General features: G+C 59.7%; 1 long non-coding RNA gene across 1 annotated transcript; it reads right to left on the bottom strand.

The window, feature by feature from the left end:
* Positions 1–14,811: 14,811 nt before the first annotated feature.
* Positions 14,812–18,536, bottom strand: LOC138924930 (uncharacterized). Its single transcript, XR_011440308.1, has 3 exons — positions 17,717–18,536; positions 17,278–17,597; positions 14,812–15,960 (listed from the first exon to the last, which is right to left on the bottom strand). It is a non-coding gene; the product is annotated as an uncharacterized lncRNA (long non-coding RNA).
* Positions 18,537–20,473: the final 1,937 nt, after the last annotated feature.

Here is a 20,473-nt window from a genome sequence, read left to right as displayed (position 1 = left end):
GCGAGGACGGGCCTCTTGGTGGTGGACGGCGTCCTTCAGTAACTTGACCGCGGGAGCGATGATTCGCATGTGCTTGTACGATGGGATGGTGTGGAAACACATGCAAATGTGTGTGTGTAAAACCGGTGAGATCCGAGTAGGTTCTGTGGACGGTACCAAGGCCGGGGTCCTGGATTTGATACTCTAGTATCTGGGTGCTCCACCATCTGGGCAGTCCAGTGTCTAGTTACTCTAGTATCCAGGTACTCCAGTACCTGGGTACTCCATGATCTAGGCATGTGGTGTCTGGTTACTCTAGGATCTAGGTGCTCCAAAATATGGGTACTCCAGTACCTGGGTACTCCATGATCTAGGCACTGTGGTGTCTAGTTACTCTAGTATCTAGGTACGCCAGTACCTGGGTACTCCATGATCTAGGCACTGCGGTGTCTAGTTACCCTAGTATCTAGGTGCTCCGATACCTGGGTATTCCGGTGTCTACATACTCCAGCGTCTACTTACTCTGGTATTAGGTACTCCAGCATCCTTGCACTCTAGTATCTAGGTACTGTAGTATTGGTTACTCTAGTATTTAAGTACTCTAGCATCTGGTTACTGTAGTGTCTAGGTACTCTAGTAATCTGGCTACTCTGCTTACCAGATGGTACCACCGGGGGAGGCCGGGTAAAGGGTGCACCACATCCTTCTGTAGATTTGTTTGTGCCTTTCAATGACTCTATTTCAAAATAAAAAGTTTAAAACTACATTAAAGAGCAAAACCAATGGAGCGCCACAGAGATCAGTCCTGTCCCCAAGCCGGCAGTGCTGCACGGTGGACAGAGGCGAGCAGGCACCCGTGTGACCACGCGGCAGGGGTGGCCTTCGAGGCCCCCGCAGCGGGGTGGGGAGCCGGGGAGGCTGCGGGGGCGCTGACAAGGCCTCGTGCTCTTGGAGAGCCACACTGTTCCTCACTGTGTCCCCCCCCACAGCCCGCTAGAGTCAGGATGAATTCTCATCTGTGCGGGAGACTTGGGGGGCCTCCCAGCAGCCCGGCCCCCCGCCCCCAGAGGTCTCTCCTGACCTCACGTTCCTGGGATGTCCGCCTCTGCCCAGACCCTCGAGTGACGAGCTCAGGGGACCTGGACCATGGGTGTTCACTGGCGGGGGATCTTGGGACCCGTGGGCCCCAGCTCTGAGGGGACAGAGCCCGTGATGTATTTGAAAGCCCCGCAGCACGCCACGTTTCCGCCGAGCCGTGTCGAGCCCAGAGTCACCTGTGCGGGAGACCAGCGCCCGGTGTCCTTGTTAGATTGAAGGAGAGCGTTAATATTCCACCGGGCAGCCCGCAGTTCCGGAAGCAACGGGGCGACGCCGTTCTGAAAACACAACCACGAGGGACCCTCGGGACTCCCGGCGAGGGAGGCGACAGCTGTGTCGCTCGGGGGCCGTGTATGAAGTGAGGGGAGGGGGCCCTCGGCTGCCACACCCCCATCTCGCTTTGGGGGCCGGGGAACCTCAGAGCCTCGGGGACTGACTGCGGCTCCCTGAAGGAGCCTGTCCCGTCGGGACGCCGCCCTCGAGCGCCGGGGGGGAGGACAGGCAGCAGGTGAGGCCGCAGCGGCAGGACGGGGCCTTCCCGGCTCCTAAAAACAGCGCCGGCCCCCCAGCTGGAGGAGACGAGTTGAAAGGAGGCTTTCAAGCGCCGCTCCGCCTCCTGAAGCCAACGGTCCCGACACAAAGATGCCCTCAGAGGACAGAACTAGAATCCGGACGACCTTGACAAGTTGAAGCCGCCGCCGCCGCCGCCGCCACCGCCGCCGCCGCCGCGGGGACTCGAATGTACAAAGAGAAGGCGGTCGAGGGCTTGAATCGTGAGCCTCCAATTCGCACGGGGGAGTCCCAGCCGCCGGGAGCTCAGGACGTGACCTTGTCCGGAAGGGGGTCTCTGCAGGTGTGAGCAGCTCGGACAAGGTCGCCTGGGGTGGGGCGGGCCTGATGCAGCGGGACGGTGTCCTGATGGACCAGGGGGACCCCCGGTCTGGGCAGGGTTCCCCTCGGCACTGTGGACACTGGGCCGGGTCACTCTCTGGGGGACCATCCCGGGCTCCGTGGGGGTTGAGCAGCATCCCTGGCCCCCACCCACTCGATGCCGGGAGCACCCCCACTGTGACAACCACAGTTGTCCCCAGATGTCGCTCCACGTCCCCTCGGAGCAGGACCGCCCAGGCAAGACTGCTGTGGGCAACTCTCTCTTCAGGGTGTCTCTGCCTTTTCAGCTAAAAAGAACATACAATTTCTCAAAAAATGGTCTTAGAGAGAAGCCACCAACCGCTCAAAGAAATATTTCCTTCTGGAATCCAAGAAAGGGCACACGTGTTGTTTTTTTTTTTTTTTTCCTTTTAAATATGAATGACCAAAACCTTGAGAATTTTTGTTTTTAAGGACACAGAAATGTTACTTTTTGTTTTCAGATTCTGAGATCTGAGGCTTTCCGTTAATTTTCGTTTCTCGCAGTCTGATTCCCTCTGTTCGGAGTTCAAACCAGGGCAAAGTAAACACTGCGTTTAGCGCTGTGGATACAGGCAGCGTCCTTTAGCGTTTAAGGGTCTTAAAATATGAGCAAAATGCACCGAACTCCAAAGCTGAATGATTTCAGAAAACCCAAGAGCCCGTCATCAGCAACGAGAGACACGCAAGAGGCGAGCGCGTCCTGGGACCTCCCCGGGACCCGGGACCGGAGAGCAGCTCGCGGAAGAAACATGGAACCAGGCCCGGGCCGAGGATTCCGCCCCGACCCCCAGCCCGGCCATGAGGGCACGGGAGACACACCCCGACACAGGGTGTCCCGCAGACCCCTGACCCGTCCCCCCGAGACAGCCTGGGGCCTCCACACCGGATCGTCTGAGCAACCGTCTCAGCCCAGAGGGGCCCAGGGGACAGGACAGCTGAATGTCACCTGGGGTCCTGATGGGGACCGGGACAGAGGACGACGTACAGTAAACCGAGGCAATCTGAATAAACCACGGATGGCAGTTGACAGTGGAGCGTCGGTGTCGGTCCATGAGCATGACGGCTGCCCGCGCTCACGCGGGATCCCCCACGCGGACACGGGCCATGGGCTACGTGGGACGCTGGGCCGGCTTTCTGATTTCCCTGGGAATCTGAAACCGCTCTAGAGCTAAAAGCTTGTGAAGGGGCCAGCCCGGTGGTGCAGCGGTTAAGTGCGTACATTCCGCTTTGGTGGTCCGGGGTTCACCGGTTCGGATCCTGGGCACGGATGTGAGCTCAGGGCCAGTCTTCCTCAGCAAAAAGGGGAGGATTGGCAGCAGATGTTAGCTCAGGGCTAATCTCCTTCAAAAACAAAGCTTGTGAGAAAGCAATAAGAAAAGTGAGTCGGCTTTGAGAAATGGTCTTGGAGATGTGAAGACAGTGGGGGCCTTGGTGGAAACACGCTCATCCACCCCCTCAGGGCAGTGGGGCCGTGTGACCTCAGAGCTCCCCTGAGAGGCTGGGGTCTGGAACTGGGCTCAGGTCACCATTGGGGGAGCCCATTGAACCCATCAGCGCGTGGCATTGATGGGGGAGGCTGCCTTTTCGATGTCCCGTGGGGTCCATCGGTCATTCATTCACACCCAGGGTTGGTTTGCTGGAATGTTCTTTGTTTAATCCATACGGAGAAGGGTCTTGGGCCTCCGTCGCAGACGGTGAAGAGAAGACCCAGCAGTGGGCGTGGGGCGGGGCAGGGGTCCAAGGCTCTGCGCAGCATGACCCCCAAGGGCCGTGCCCCCTCCTCACTGGGGAGCCGGTCCGCCGTGTCCGTGTGCCAGCCCGTGGAAGGACGTCGGGACCCGCACCCCGGCTGTTGATGGTGGTGACTTGGGGCTTCCTTTCGCCTTGACTCGGTGGGGTTCGAATGTGTCCAACAAGCTTGTCTTACTTGCGCGGTGACAATCGAGTGAACGCCTGCGTTCGTCTGCCTGGGCCACCGTCACAAAGCACCAGGAACCAGGCAGCTTAGAGGACGGAAACAGACCCTCTGTCGGTTCTGTGTCGGCGGGGCTGGCTCCTTCTGAGGCCACGAGGGAGAGTCTGTCCCCTGTCTCTCCCAGCTTCTGGGGTCACCGGCAGTCCTTGGCGTCCTTAGCTTGTAGAAGCATCACCTCGTCTCTGCCTCCATCTCTCTCTTTTTTTTTTTTTTTGAGGAAGATTAGCCCTGAGCTCACATCTGCTGCCAATCCTCCTCTTTTTGCTGAGGAAGACTGGCCCTGAGCTCACATCCGTGCCCATCTTCCTCCACTTTATATGTGGGACGCCTACCACAGCATGGCTTGCCAAGCGGTGCCGTGTCCACACCCGGGATCCGAACCAGCGAACCCCGGGCCGCCAAAGCAGACGTGCACACTTAACCACTGCGCCACCAGGGCCGGCCCCTCTGCCTCCATCTTCACGTGGGATTCTCCCCGAGTGTCTGTGTCCAAATGCCCCCTTTTTATAAGGACACCGGACACATTGGACTAGGCCCCCGCTAATGATCTCATCTTAACTCGATTGTGTCTCCAAAGACCCTGTTTCCAGATAAGGTCACATTCTGACATGCTGGCAGCTTGGACTGTGATATATGATTTTTGGAGGGGGGACTCAATGCACCCCAATTCACAACCCTGGCTCTAAGGATGCCATCACACGCAGTCCATGCCGGCGTGGGCTGCCGTGCTCCCAGACCCAGCCCATGGCTCAAGGCCCCATTTTCCCTGCAGTTCCACGCGTCTTCTCACTCACGGGACATGGCGTCTCGCCTGCCATCTCCAGCCGCTTGTCGGGTGCCCTGTGCGCTCCTCCTGCTGGCTGGACACGGGTGCCACGCGTCCATCCTTGCCCCCGGGTCTGGGTGACTGGTCCACACCCTCCTCCCACCCCGGGGCTGCCCCAGGACCCTCCACTGTGGGCTCTGAGGGCGCCGTTAGGAGCCTGGCCTCCGGGTGCCCCGGACAGCATTGTGCACACTCAGGATCCACACCCCAGCCGGTGGGCCGCCCCTCAGACGTCTCCAGTTGCAGGGACCCCATTTCCAGCCAGCAGCGAGGTGGGGGCAGCGGGAAAAGACACTAAAACGATGCACAGGACAGGAGGGAGGGCGGCGCAGAGCCCAGCATCCCGGTCACCCGCCATGGGCCCAGCACTAGCGGCTTCCTCCTTTGATGGCCGCTCGGCCCCTCTGCGGCACCTCCAGTCCCCTCCGGGCACAGACAGGTGTAGCTCTTCCATAAGCAGATTTTTCAGAGCCGGTGGGCTGCGTGGATGCGGGCCTGGGAGTGGTTCCACCACCCCCTCTCGTCTCCCCACGGCCCATCCTATGGTGCCTGACACGGAGCAGGACCCTCCCCTCGGAGGCGCCCAGGCCTCTGCTTGGCCCCTGGCGGAGGCCCAGGGCTGGAGGGGCTCGCTGTGTTTGCCCCCCGTCCACACCAAATGTTCCCCAGACCCTTCTGGCCACCCAGCTCATAAAGACCTGTTCATACCGTTTGTCTTGGGGCCACAGAGCTGGGTGCTGGGCGGGGCCAGACAGACAAAAGGTCTGCATTTCGCTGAGTGGATGTGTTAGGATATGGCCCCCAAAGACCACCCCGTCCTGGTCCCAGGCCCTGTGGCCGTGTCACCTCACGGGGCAGAGGGGACTCTGCAGACGGGTTAAGTCGAGGCCCCTGGGATGGGGGTGACCCTGGATCCCCGGGGCCCAGGCTCATCCCAGGGTCCTGAGCAGAGGGAGGCGGGGGGGTCAGAGGCCGAGATGGAGACGCTGCGCTGCTGGCCGTGCGGACGGAGGAAGGGGCCCCGAGCCCAGGACGCGGCGCCTCTGGAAGCTGGAGGAGGCGGGACACGCTCCTCCCCTGGGGCCTCCGGGAGGACCCGCCCTGCCCGCCCTGGACTTTGGGACTCCTGACCCCAGAGCCTGAGATGATCAATGTGTGCGGTTTGAAGCCACTGAGTTAGGGGGTGACTCGTGTGGGAAACGGATCCGGCAGCTCTGCCTGAGGAGAAGCCCAGAGAACAGCAGCCTGAGGAGCCCCCACGGAGCTCCCTCCCGGCCCGAGGACCCAGTGCGTCCATGGCCGCCCGTCCCACACAACAGAGCAGAGCCTGCTCACGGGAAGGCCGTGTCTGTTTGTGCCTGCGCAGGGGACCAGGGCGACGCTGCAGAGGGGCCGAGAGTCGGGGGCCTGGGCTGGGGGGTCGAGACGGCGGGTGGTTCGCACGCCCTGTCCCGCGGCCGCACAGGGGCTGGGCTGGCGGCCTCCCTTCTCCCCTGCCTCTTTCTTGCGCTGACGTGAAACCCATAATGTTTATCTGCCCAACGGTCTCCAAGTGGTTGTTTTTCTGGCCGTCCTCTCACGAGCTCACAGCGTCCTTGGAAACAGATTGTGCACTAAACCCTGACCTCCGTCCCGGGCGCCGGGAGGCGGCTGCAGGGACACAGGGGGACAGCCGCTCGGCCTCGCTCCCCGCCTGGGAGACACGTTGGCGGGTGTGCTGGGAGAAGCTTCATAACCCTCTTCCGGAGAACTCCATCGGGTCTCCAGGAAAAGGGGGGCGCTCGGAAAGGTTACGGGAGGCCGCTAGGAGCAGAATCCTAAATGGCTGGTAAGCTCGGCAGAAACGTGTTTTTATTCTCTTCGGCAAATTTTAAAAAGGAGCTTAGCTCAAATTGTCAGATTTTTTTCAATCCCAACAATCGGTGCGGAGATGCATTACTGGCAAATGCTCACAATGTGTGTCAGTGGCAAACAGGCTGGAAAACAGGCTTGTACGATGTTGTGACCGTAATTCATGCTGGGAATTGTACCCCTGAAAGTGCTTAAAATGGCACGTTTTATGTTATGTGTATTTTACCACAGTTTAAAAAAACTGATAGTGTTATATTCCAAAAACATTCAACTGTACTCCCCAAACAGGTGAATTGTATCTCAATGAAGCCGTTTTTTAAAATATAGTATTATGATGAGGTCTCAATGTTTTAAAGTATATATTTTATTTTAAAAATACATACACGTATGTATATATTATATGTATGTATGTATATGTATAATTAGTGGATATTTTTTGCTCTCTTTTCTGAGATTTGTTTTTTCAAAAACTCCTATCACTTAAAAACTTTATAATTTAGGGGCCGGTCCCAGGGCTGCGGCGGCCCAGGGTTTCACTGGTTCGGATCCTGGGTGCGGACATGGCACTGCTCATCAGGCCATGCTGAGGTGGCGTCCCACATGCCACAACTAGAAGGACCCACAACTAAAAAAAAATATACAACTATGTGCCAGGGGGCTTTAGGGAGAAAAAGGAGAAATAAAATCTTTAAAAATATATATATATTTAAAAACTGCAGGGCCGGGCCCAGGGCCAAGTGGTTGGCTTCTTGTGCTCCACTTTGGCGGCCCAGGGTTTTGCTGGTTCAGATCCTGGGTGCGGACACGGCACCGCTCATCAGGCCATGCTGAGGCGGCGTCCCACGTGCCACAACCAGAAGGACCGACAGCTAAAATATGCAACTATGTACTGTGGCTTTGAGGAGAAAAAAAAAGGGGAAGATTAACAACAGATGTTAACTCAGGGCCAATCTTCCTCACTAAAAAAAAAATGCTTTGTGGACCCTCGGTGTATATGACGTGTTGGTCTTCCTCCCAAAAACCTACCATCCCAGGCTGACGTGAGAAAAACTTCAGTGCAACCCCAGCGGAAGGGCGTCTTGCCACACTCCTGCCCGGTCCCCCTCACACCGGCCCAGGGCATCAGGAGTGTCTGAGGATGTCCCAGCCCAGAGGGGCCAGGAGATGGGACACCTGAGTGTCACCTGGGGTCCTGGGACAAAGGACGTCAGGGGAGACTGAGGACTCTGGACAGAGTATGGACTTTAGTCAACAAGGACACATCGATTGTGGTCATCAGCGGGGACACACGAGACAGGCCTGAATAAGACACCAACCACGGGGGACCCGAGCTTGGGGCACGCGGGAACCCTCCGTGCCAGCTTTCCACCTTCGCTGTGAATCTAACACTGTTCCAAAAAGCAAACTCCATTAATAATAGTAATCGTAACAATAAAAGAGCCAGAAAATGCTTTACAAACACGGCCTTCCTCGGCCCGTGCAGCTGGCAGCCCTGTGGTCCCGGGGGGCAGCCGAGGGGTCACTGTCTGTCCAGCCTTGGGCGCCGCGCCCACCCTGCACATCTGCTGTCCTAGGACCTGAGGCGCCCACCCCTCGCCGCCCTCCCGCCCCTGCAGGTGCCCGGGGACCGCCCTGACCTGGGGAGGGGTCGAGGCCCAGGCCTGCACTTGGAGTTGGGACCCTTGTGGAACCACAGGCCACGGCATGGCGCCCGGAAGCCCCCAGGGCATCCCTCCCCCCTGACTGCCTGATGCCCTTTTGAAACCATTCACATGTTCCCTCCAGGAAACGACGGGCTGCCCCCCCCCCCCCCCCCCCCCCCCCCCGGCACAGGGTCCGGGACGAGCTTCCTTCATGCCGTTTGCGTCCCTGGGGAGCTCCCGGGGCCGCCGTGGCTCTACCCTCCCGGGCACCCTGGAAAGTTTCGTCACCACGGTGGGATTCACTCAGCTCAGTGGCCCCAGGTTCCCGCAGCGGAAACCGTCGCCTCCCAGGTCGGGTCTTCAGGCACAGACTCTCCCCACACGCACAGGACGGTGACGCTGGAGACGGGCAGGGCACCTCATGTCTGCACCTTGTTGGGCAGACTCTCTGGGGGAGAGGGGGACCCCGATGGTGACAGGAACGACCCCCTGAAGCTGAGACAGTCCGGAGGACGGCCGGTGCAGGCCCCAGAGTCCTTCCTGCGCTCGTGGCACAGAAACGTGCCAGGGAGGGGACACGGCGGGCAGAGACCCGAGCCTACGGAGTGTGCAGGCCGCCGGCCCTGCCCAGGTGGGCCGCCGTTGCTACGTGTCAGACCCAGGACAGCCCTCGGGACGGGAGCGTCAGAGAAACAGCAAGTGACTCTCGTCTAAGTGTGTTACCGTGCAGCGCGTGGGACCCGCTCGTGCCAGGAGACTATTCACAACCACACAGTGTGACCCCACGGACGCGAAATATCCAGAACAGGCAGATCTCCAGACAGAAAGTGGGTCAGTGGTTGTCAGGGGCTGGGGAGTGACTGCTGATGGAGATGGGGTCTCCTTCTGGGGTGACGGAACGTTCTGGAACTAGACAGAGGTGGTGGTTGCACAACCTCGAGAATGCGCTCAATGCCCCTGAATTGTTCACCTTAAAATGGTTCCATTTACGTCCTGCAAATTTCACCCCGATTGGAAAAAAAAAAAAAACCTTCAGGGTCCACTTTAGAGGGGGAATTTGTTCCAGAAGCTGGGGCATCTGACAGGATCGGGGATACCAGCCACCCACCCAAGCAGGGCGGGCGATCTGAAGTCCAGATGGGGACCCTTGACATCCTGCCCAGGGCTTCACAGAAAATAGGGCCCATCGAGGAGTGACCACAGCCCCCTGCAGACACCGCCACTCCCTCTCAGTGCAGAAATCACTCCTGTGGGCGTGAGAGGCCCCCGGCACCCAGCATCCCCCCTCCCTGACTCGCACCCCCAGTTGGATGAAATGCAGACCGCCCCTGGGGAACGGGGACGCAGCTGGCCCTCTGGGGGTTCACAGACCAGCGGGGGACCCGAAGCACATCTCGGACCCCTGGTCCTGTCCGACACACCGGAGCAGGACGGGCTGGAGAGGCAATTAGGAGCCAGGGGCGGATGAATCATTGATGGTCAGTGCGCACGCAGCCCCGCCCCGGCTCGGTCTGCCCTGATTATGCATTCACGGTGGGAGAGGAGCCGGCGGGGCCTCCCTCGTGTTTTATTCATGCATCAGGCTCTGGAACCATGCCCGAGTTTAGCAGGGAAGCCAGGCCGGCACGAGGACGGAAAGCACCGGTTACCTGTGGTCACGACGCCCGCAGGCTTCCGAGAGGTCGTGGGTGGGAGCGCCGCCAATGCTGCTCAGGACCAGCACCCCCCGAGCGCCGTCGCTCCCCTGGCCGATCTGCCCCCAGAACCACAAGCTCCGATGGGAAAAGGCACCAACCCCAGTAATTTCCGGAACAGGCTGACGGGGGGTGGGCAGCAGGCTTCTTATTTAAAAAAATACTCTCTGTAGCTCATCGCTGCCTGCCTTTGCTCTGGAGTGGTCAGGAAAGTCGCATCTGCCCTCGTTTCTATCCAACGCTGTTTCTGAGTTGGCTGAACGCCGCATCTCCTTGTCATTTTGCACCTCGTGGCTCTGGGGGGTGGGCCCTGGGCCCCCTGCCCCCTGGGGCATCCACGGGCCAGCCCCCTCTGTGGCTCGGCCTAGCCCTCAGCCCAAGACCAGCCCCTGCGGCCAGCTCTCTGCAGCCAGTTGACGCCTGCACTGCCCTCCGTCACTCGGCATTGAGGGGGACCCGGCGGCCCCGGGGGAAAATAGCCGCTGGTCACAGTTCACGATGCCGCCGGGTAGGGGATGGTGGTGCCCCGCAGAGCCAGCGATGGTCAGATGGAGCGGGGCCTCCACATCCTCCCCAGACTGCCCTCTGGTGCCCGGGTGCGAGGGCCGGCCGTGACCTCATCCACCGAGAGCTGTCAGCCGGCCTTGTCCAGCGGGTGGAAAGGAAGGTGTCACCTATTGTCTCCCAAAGGGACACACAAAATGGTCACAAAGACAGCCTGCCCGCCAGGGCTCTCAGACCCCGCTTCTCCGGGGCCGCGGGGCCCGCAGACCACAGGCGGCCGGCAGAAAACTCGGAGCGACAGGCGCCATTGTGCCCCCGCCGGGACAGGCCGCGGCTCTCGGCAGCGTGTCCGTCCGATTCCGGGAGAACCGGACCCCGGGGGAGCTCAGCCGGCCTATTGTGTCCCTTTCCTCGCCTCGGCCCCCGGCCCCCGCCGGACTCCTGGGGCCCAGACCCCGTGGGCAAAGGCCCTGCCACCGGGACAGGGTCAGAGACGGGGCTGAAGGCATTTAGGGGGGCAGGGAGTGACCCCACAGTGAGTAGCCGGGTGGGATGTGGTGGCCTGGGCCAGCCCATCAGGTGCTCACCCCCCTCCTGACTCCAGAGCCTCTGCCCCGGCCCCCGGCAGCATGACGGGCGGGCCCTGCCGCGTCCTGTGGGTCCCCAGGTGCCGGGTGTGCAGGGGAGACATTAATATGGATTGCAGGGAAATCTTCTGGAAGGTGGAAGGAAGCGATATTTTGCTTAGAGCCAAAGAGAAAAGAACTCAGAACAAGACTCGGTGTTTCTTGCCTGAAGGAGGAGGGGACGGGGGGGAGGGCAGCCAACGTGTCACCCCCGGCCACTGTCCCCTCCACTTCCAAATACAGGCCCCATCTGCCCCACAGGTTCTGGGGCCATCGAGGAAGGTGGCAGAAAGTGTACCACGGCCCCATCACCGTCAAACCACTCCCGGCACGGACCCGCCCGCCTGGCCCTCCATCCGAGCTGGACGGGACCCGGCCCGGCCCGACCCGGGGAGGGGAAGCAGGGAGCCTGGGGGAAATTAAAGCAGACCAGAGAGGGGCGGCAGGTGACAGAAAAAGCACACAAATGACTAAAAATGCCTGGGGAAGGAGGAGCGGAAGATCGGAGTCTCCCGTCATGGCCCCCAAGTCGCAGTCACGACCTCCCTTTGGGGCCTTTCAAATGGGCCGAGGGGAGAAAGGAGGCCAGCCCTGGCCCCGGTCTCAGCCCCGCTGGGCAGGGCTCCCCTGGCCTCCCTCCTGCGGCCGGAGTGGCAGGCAGGCGACAGCTGGCCCGAGCCCACCTGGGGCTGTCTGCCCCGCAGGAGGAGTCACGGCCCGTCCAGACGGACGGCGTCCCACGGGAACCGTCTGCCCGGACTGAGGGCCGAGATAGGGACACGCCGATACGTGGTAAACCAGTTGGTTACAGACCCGCAGGCAGGACGTCCCCGTTTGGCAAGAGACAAGAGTCTGCGTGAGCCGCGGCTCCACCGCAGAGACACGCCAAGACTTGGAGGGGCTGCCGTGGACTCGGGGTAGACACGCGCGGGGTGAGAATTTTGCGGCTGGGTTTGGGGGCTGTTCTGTGTTTTCCGCCACGCCGGCGTCCCGCTCCGTGACGGCAGCCAGGCGCAGAGACCCGGGGTGGCCGGCGCGGGGGGCGCGAGGGCGGGTGTCCGGGAGCCGGCCTCGCGCCCGGCTCACCGGTGACACTAATTCCCTGTTGGAGCAGGGGTTAGCGCTGCCCTTCGGTGACCCTGCTCGGGAACGGTGACAACTGTAAAATCACAGACTGTCGGGTCGGGGGGACCTCAGATCACGCCGGCGGCAGCTCATTGACGCGGGGCTGAGAAACCAAACGCACACGCCGGGCTTCCAAAAGACAGGCGCGTTTGCCCCCAGTTAAAAACTGCTTTTCTCTGTATTGTGAAAATACATCCTCGTAGAAAGTTCTTTTTAAAATTCAGAAAATGGACAAAGGAGAAAGAAAAAGACACCGAGAGACGGACACCCCCCCGGGCGTGGACCGATGTCAGCATCCTGGGAACAGTCCCGAGAGGGAGTCTGTATATTTCTAGACAAATGAGATGGTATTTTTTATCCTGTTTTAATTCTTTGAACTTTTGGAAATAAGACAGATTCACGGGGGCTTTGCAGAGACAGCACAGAGAGGCCCCCCTGTGCCCGTCGCCCAGCGTCCTCCATGGTGACACCTCATGTAACTAGTGCCACCTCTGGACCAGGAAAGGGACACCGAGACAGGGTGTGTGTGACTTCCGAGCCACTGCACCGCGTATGGAGACCCGCGTACCCCACCCCCGGCAGGCGCAGGGCGTTTCCGTCGCCACAAAGATCCCCCTCCAGGCCCCTGGACCCTCTCCCCACCCCCCGCGCCGCCTCCCTGACCGCGGGCACCCACGCGTCCGTTCCCCGTCTCTGTCCTTCTGCCACTTGGAGGACGTCCTGTGGGTCCTGCCGCACATACGGGGCCTCTGCCGACCCGCTTCTCCACGCGGCTCGATACCCCGAGATGCGTCCGCTTGGCTGTCCGGCCTCATGCTTTGTTCTTTTGTCACACCGAGTAATATTCCGTGGTGTGGTGCACCTTCTGGCCTAGTGGTCACCTACCGAGGGGCACCCGGCCTGGTTCCCACTCCTGGGCTGTCGCAAAAAAAAAAAAGAAAAAAAGCTGCCCAGAACCCTCATGCACGGGTTTTGGTAGATGTGAATTTTCATTTCTCTGGGATGAATGTTAGGGACAAATACGGCCATTGCTGGGTGGTGCCCTAAGTTGTTTTATACGCTTTTTGGTGAGTAATTTCCGCCCCCAGTGTATCAAGGGCAGTGTCCCTCATAGGATGGGGACGTGCCTTCTTGGGACTCCTCCCTATGGCAGTGTCTCCCCAGATTCCCCGAATAAGCATGCAGGTTGTTCTGGTTGCAGGAGGGGGACGCGGCGCCGGACACACAGAGGGCACCCTTGAATGGTGCGACTTTCTTTTTTTTTTTTTTTTTTTAAAGATTTTTAAATTTTTTTCTTTTTCTCCCAAAGCCCCCCGGTACATAGTTGTGTATTTTCTTTTTTTTTAGTTGTGGGTCCTTCTAGTTGTGGCGTGTGGGATGCCGCCTCAGCGTGGCCTGATGAGTGGTGCCGTGTCCTCGCCCAGGATCCGAACCGGCGAAATCCTGGGCCGCCGCAGCGGAGCGCGAACTTAGCCACTCGGCCGCGGGGCCCGCCGCTATGATGCAACTTTCGGACCCTCCGATTCTAGAAGGAGCGAACCCACAGGCTCCTGTTGATACTTATGGCTGCGAGCTCTCCTCACTCTTTTGTTGTGTCACCTTTCTTGTGAATTGAGATACAATTGACATACAATGTATTAGTTTCAGGCAGACAAGGTGAGGATTCCCACGATCGTCACCCTAAGTCTGGCGAACATCCATCACGACACATAGTTGCAAATTTTTTTTCTTGAGATAAGGACTTTCAAGGTCTTAGCGGCTTTCACATACACGACACAGTGTTATTAACTCTAGCCGCCACACTGTGTGTCACATCCCCAGCACTTCGTTATTTTACAGCTGGAAGTTTGTACCTTTTGAGCCCGTCACCCATTTCGCCCACCTCTGGCCACCGCCAATCTGTTCTCTGCATCTATGAGCTCGATATTTTTTTTTTTTTTCCAGATTCTGTGTGGAAGGGAGATCATACGGTATTGGTCTTTCTCTGACTCACTGATTTTACTTAGCATAACGTTTTAAAAATAGATGATTCAGACCATTGGTAAAAAAAATTAAGCTTTTCTTTTTTGACCAATATGTATCATATATAATATATGAAGGATGTATACATTGTAGCCAATTTAAATCTCTATCAGTCGTGCAGGCCATCCCAAAAAACAAACAAAAGGCATCTCCTTTTGGGCGAATTCCTTGATTATCGGCGCCGACGGCCCCTCCGGGCCGTAGCATTTCTCCCGCCGAGACCCGCGAGACCCACGTCGTCGTCGTGGCCTCGCTCCTTCCCCCCGGGCTGTCGGTCTCTGCCGATTCCTGACAGATGTTTTACACGAAGAATGTTAATTGTGCGTCTCCACTGGAACACATGTTAATTTCTTTTCAACTTTTCAGTGGTCGAATCTCTGAAGGTTTGTTTTTTTTTTCTTTATGGTTTCTGCCTATTAAAGCACATTTAGAAAGGATTCCCTCGCCCCTAGATTGAAAAAAAAATATTTATCTGGAATTTCTTCTGGGACTTTGTGTTTCCATGAATGACCCCGGAAGGTGTTTTTTAAATGAACTTTTATTTGGGAATAATTTGAGATTTACAGAAAAGCTGCCAAGCCGGCACGTTGGGCGCCAGCCACCCGCTGCCCCCCGCGCACCCGCCGAGGACGCTGCCTTCCTCCACTGCACCCGTTTTCCCGCTAACATCTTCTTCCCGTTTCTGGATCCCACCCAGAATTTCACGTTGCATTCAGTTGTCACGACTCCCCAGGCTCCTCGGGCCAGAACTTATCGTCATAGAAGAATCTGCCCTGTTTTTTTTCCCTGGTGGCATTTACACAAATTATTTCTAATCTCTAGAAGAGATGCGACCTGATTTGGAAATGGAGTCTTTGCAGATCTGATGGAGGGAAGATGAAATCGTCCTGGAGCGGGGTGGCCCTAATCCACAACTGTGTCCCTTCTAAGAAGAGGGGAATTTGGACGCAGACACACAGGGACACGGCCGCGTGACGACGGAGGCAGAGTTTGGAGGGACGTGTCCCCGAGCCGGGGGACGCCAACGATTGCCAGCGACCACCAGAAGCTGGAAGAGGCAGGAAGGACCCTCCCCTGGAGCCTCCTGAGAGAGTGTGTCCCTGTGACACCTTGATTTGGGACTTCTGGCCTCTGGAACGGTGAGGAAACAAATTCCTGTTCTTTGAGGCCGCCCCGTCTGTGGTCATTTGCCACAGCAGCCCCAGAAAACCGCTAACTCAGTCACTCGGGACAGATCTGGGCACACGGCGCCGGGAGGGCCACCAGGCCAGGGACACGGACAAGGACCGGCTGCCTCACACGGGAGCTCCAACAGGGAGCCCCACCCGGTAGCCTCTCTAGAGCCCCCACAGGCCAGTCCCCACGTTTATTATAAAATGGCAGATAAAGCTCAGCGACCACGCGAAGCCGACTCAGGCGCTGGCGCTCGAAGGAGGAGGGACCGCAGCCTCATGCACGGCTGGTGGGGGTGTTCACGGGGCAGCCCCCCTGGGAAACAGGACGGTGGGTCCTCAGAAGTCAAACAAAGAACCACCACGTGAGCCAGCAGTTCCACTCCTGGGTATAGACCGAAAAGAATTGAAATCCGGGACGTGGAGAGATCCGCGCGCCTGTGTCCAGAGCAGCGTGATTCACAGGAAAGGAGGAAGCACCCCGAGCATCCAGCCACGGATGATGGACACTCACAGCGAGGTCCGTCCACACCCTGGAATATTACGCAGCCGTGAAAAGGAAGGAGATCCTGACTCCTGCTCCCACGTGGACGGACCTGGAGGACGTGATGCTCAATGACATCAGCCAGACACAGAGGGACACACACTGTGTGGTCCACTCACAGGAGGTCCCCAGAGGAGCCACATCCACAGAGACAGAAAGTGGATGGGGGGCCAGGGGCTGGGGGAGGGGTGGGAGTCAGTGTTTCCTGGGGACAGAGCTTCAGTTTGGGGAGATGGAAAGTTCTGGAGACGGATGGAGGGGATGGCTGCACAGCAACGTGAATGTGCTTCATGCCGCTGAGCTGTACCCTGAAAAACGGTTGACGGTAAATTTTATGCTATGTGTATTTTATCACAATTTTTAAACATAGAAAGAGAAGCAGCAGCTTGGACCCACGTGTCCAGGGGTGGGCTGGCTGCTCAGCAGGGGGGCCGCGGCCTCCTGGTGTCCTCACCCTCGAAGGTGGCGACTCTCACTGGAGAAAGTGAATTAAACCCGCACCACCCTGAACTCTGCTCTCTGGTCCCCACGGGCCGTGCGGACAACACCAGGAGCTGTAGAAACACCTCGCTGAGCGTCAACGCCGTCCCGACACCAAGGCCGGGGGGACGGCAGAGACATTGGCCTCCTGGGGATCGGGCCCCAAATGGCAGGGAGTTCCGAGCCGGTGCCCACGGACTAGAGGGGGCTGAGGAGTGGCCTGAAGCACACCTGGCCACAGGCCGCCCCCCAGGGACCCTGGCCTGTGTGTCCGGCCTCTCCCCGCTCTGTTTGGTGACCCCCAAAAGGATACGTCCCCGTTGCAAACCCCAGAACGTGTGAATGCAACCTTATTTAGACAAAGGGTTTCTGTACGTGTTATTAAGTTAAGGATCTCGAGATGATATCGTGCTGGATTATCTGAGTCGGCCTCCAATGCAATGACAACTGTCCTCATAAGAGGACAGAGGAAGAGGCGAGAGACACAGACACAGACACAGAGGAGAAGCCATGTGACGACAGAGCTGGAGACTGGAGGGAGGCGGCCAAAAGCCCAGGGCCACCCGGGGCCCCCGGAAGCTGGAAGAAGCAGGAAGGACCCTCCCCTGGAGCCTCCGGAGGGAGCGGCCCCACCCGCCTCATCGCCCGGGGCCCAGTGCAAGGCCTGGCACATAGTAGGATGTCAGTAAACTGCCTTAGTCCACGTGCTGACCCATGAGCCCCAGCCAGGGCCAGCCAGCCTGGGGCAGCCTGGGGCGGGGACCAGACCCCTGTGGCCACGAGCGTCACCTGGGGCCCTCCCACTCCCCTGGGGCACCCCACTCACCCAGGTGGGGGGTGCTGTCAGCGTGCGGCCACCTGTCCCAACACAGGTTTGCATCCGAAGTTACCTTCCTACGTCCACAGCCTGGAGCACGACGCAGCCGTGAAGAGGAGCGAGGCCCTGACACGGCTGCACATGGACGGACCTGCACCCACGACGCTCAGGGAGAGAAGCAGACACAGAAGGACACACGGCGTGTGATCCCATGGACATGAAACGTCCAGAACAGGCAGATCCACAGACAGAGAGCGGGCTCGTGGGGGCCAGGGGCTGGGGCTGATGCTGATGGGGACGGGGCTGCTTTTGGGGGATGATGGAATGTTCTGGAATAAGATAGAGGTGATGGTTGCACAACTCTGTGAGTGTATCAAATGCCACCGAATTGTACACTTTAAAATGACTAATTTTATGTTAAGTGAATTTCATCTCAATGGAAAGTTACCTTCCTGATTCCCGTCTGTGTAATGCACAAGTCGGGCGGTCGCTGTCCACCGACACAGGAATTGAAGACGAGCCTGCGGGGTGGACGCACCGGGGTCGGGAGGCCCCTCCGGAGCGAGGTCTGTGTGGTGACGCGGCTTCCGTGTAGCTGCCAGGAAGCAGCGTCAGCAAAGGCCGGGGGTCCCCGAAGCGGAGGCGGGCTTGCGTCCAGCCTGCAGAGAGGGAAGTGGCCACTGGCCGAGGCCCACCCCGTCCCTCACCCGGGGGCCTGCTCGTGGGGGGGCGGCTGCACCCGGGTTTGCAGAGTTGAGTCTGGGGTCTGGATACCCGGGACGCAGCCCCCGGGAGGGCCCAGACTCTGCAGCGATTCCAGCACCAGACCGGCCAGGGGGCTTCCCACCGCGGGGGGGCCGACACTGTTCCCATTTCGCAGCCGAGAACACCGAGGCTCACGGTGGGCTCTGCAGGCCCCAGACCCGGCCCCCACGTCCGTCCCAGGGCTGCCACTCCCGCCCTGCTCGGCTCCAGCCCCCCGAGCCCCCCAGCCCGCGGCCGGGCCCCTCGCACGGGGCATCTCGGGGAGGGGAATCGTCTGTTCTCCTTAAGCCTCCATCTTTAAGCCGGCCGTTGCCGGGCAACGGTGTGCGGCTGACCTTTGTGCAGAAATAAAGGGTGACCTTCCCGACGCGGTCCCCCTGCCTGCCGCCCCCCCCCCCACCCCCTCCATGGAGCGGTTTAAAGGCATCTGTCTAAACAATGCATTATGGATTTCTCTGCCGGCCGCGCACGGCCCGAGAATTTCAATCCTGGAGCCCGGCCTGTCCTAAACTTGAGGAAGGGACAGCACCCCCGAGGGGGTGTCAGAGACACACGACCCAGGCGGGGAGGGCCTGGGAACCAGCCAGGGCCTCAGACGTCGCCCCGAGAGCCAGCTGACGAAGATCAGCGTCTCAGCCTCGGTTTCCCCATCTGGAAGGTGGGGTGCTGCGATGACCCAGCGAGCAGAGGTGACGGGCCGGCCAGGCTGGGGCCAGTAAGGGGCAGCCCCTGATGGACGGATGGCCGCCCAGGCCCAAGGTCATCGCTGGGCCCTGGGCGGTCCCTCCAGGGTCAGACAAGGGTCAGCCAGGCGAGAGGAGGGCGGCAGGCTCAGCTGGACTCGGCCCCACCCAGAGGCGGGCCGCAGCACTGGGACCCTCGACACCCCGGGCAGGACCCGCCCTCCCAGCACTGCCCTCCGATTTCTCAGCCACGTCGGAAACAAAGGGGCGAGAACAGGGGAGGGACATTTCCTGGAGGCCTCCCTCAGGCAGGATTTCTGCCCTGAGCCCCTTCGCCGCCTCCAGGCAGCCCTCCCTGCCTGGCCCTCCTGATGGGCACACAGCCCAGCCACGTCCCTCCCCTGTTCTAAACTCTGCTGTGGCTCCCCAGTGCCCTCGGGGGGAACCAAACTCCTCCTGGAAGCCCACCAGGCCCGGGGTGGCCTCCCCGCCCCTTGCCTTCTTTTTCTTGCTCCAGCGGCAATGGCTGCCCAGAGGCCCTGCAAACACTCCAGGCTGTGTTGCACCTCAGGGCCTTTGCACCTGCTCTTCCTCCTGCCTAGAGGTCACCTTCCCCAGAAGTATGGCTCCTTCTCTCCCTTCAGGTCTCAGCTCTAATGACACCTCCTCTGAGAAGCCCTCCTGTCCCTTCCATTAGAACTTGTCAAGACAGACAGAGAGACAGAGACAGAGAGAGACAGCGACAGAGACAGAGAGACAGGTCTTTCGAGCTCATTTACTGCAAGCTTCCAGAGGACAGGCACCAGCCCTCTATTTCATTTTATCTTTATTTCATTTCATTTCATTTCATTTCCAGACACAATGCCCATTGATTCTGTGCCACACACTGTTCCAGGCGCCTTACAAATGTGAGCTCACTCCTTTCCATAACCACCCAGTTACCCCGATGTCCAGAGGTGGAGACTGAGCTCCCAGAGCACACAGCCGGAGCTCAATAAATGCACGTGCGTCATGTCTTATGAGCAGTGGCTGCACTGGGGCCGGTCCACGCCCTCATCTGCTCACAGCTGGGAGGGCTCTGTCTCCAAGTCTCGTCTGTCCCCAGAGAGGGGGACCTGGACACATCCTACTGGGGACACAGCTGGCCTGTCCCCCTGGCCCCCTGCACTCAGCCCCTGGTGTGATGCTTCCTGAGCCCCTCACCCGCCCCTGCGGGGTCCCGTCATGCCGAGGGGCTCCCTGTTGGACACTGGCCTTTGGGGCCCTCCCTGAGCTCCAGGGTCAGGCCCGGCGGCCTTTCCTGAGTCCCCGCGGCCACGCCGGGCACACAGCAGGCGCTCACCGATGTAGAAACCCCAGAGCTTGGGACGCCAGGCGCAGGATCTGAGGCGGCCCCTGGGCCCGGGGCCACAGTGCACGGGGGTCCGTGGAGGTGGGCTCGGGGAGGCCGGGCAAGCGGGGACCGAGGCTGCTGGCCCGGAAACCTCGTGCATGGCCTGTGCCCACAGCCTCTGCCTCTCCGCGTCTCTGTCTCTCCGTGTCCCCACTCACCGTGTGACCTCTGGCCTCCGTCCAGCGCAGCCTCCGCTGTCTCAGACGTGGGACGTTAGGAAAAGGAGGAGACGGGCCCCCTCTGGGACCTGTGCACCCCCTGCCCGCCGAGGAGCCGGGGACGCGAGTCACCATGGCACGGAGGTCGGGCCTCCCCCAGGGCCCTGGGCAGACAGGGCGGCTTCCGGGGGGGCCTTGCACCTGTC

This window comes from Equus caballus, chromosome 7 (assembly GCF_041296265.1).
Source record: "Equus caballus isolate H_3958 breed thoroughbred chromosome 7, TB-T2T, whole genome shotgun sequence".
In the NCBI taxonomy this organism is placed as follows: Eukaryota; Metazoa; Chordata; class Mammalia; order Perissodactyla; family Equidae; genus Equus; species Equus caballus.
Note: the sequence above shows the minus strand (reverse complement) of the source record. Positions and strands in the feature narration are given on the sequence as shown.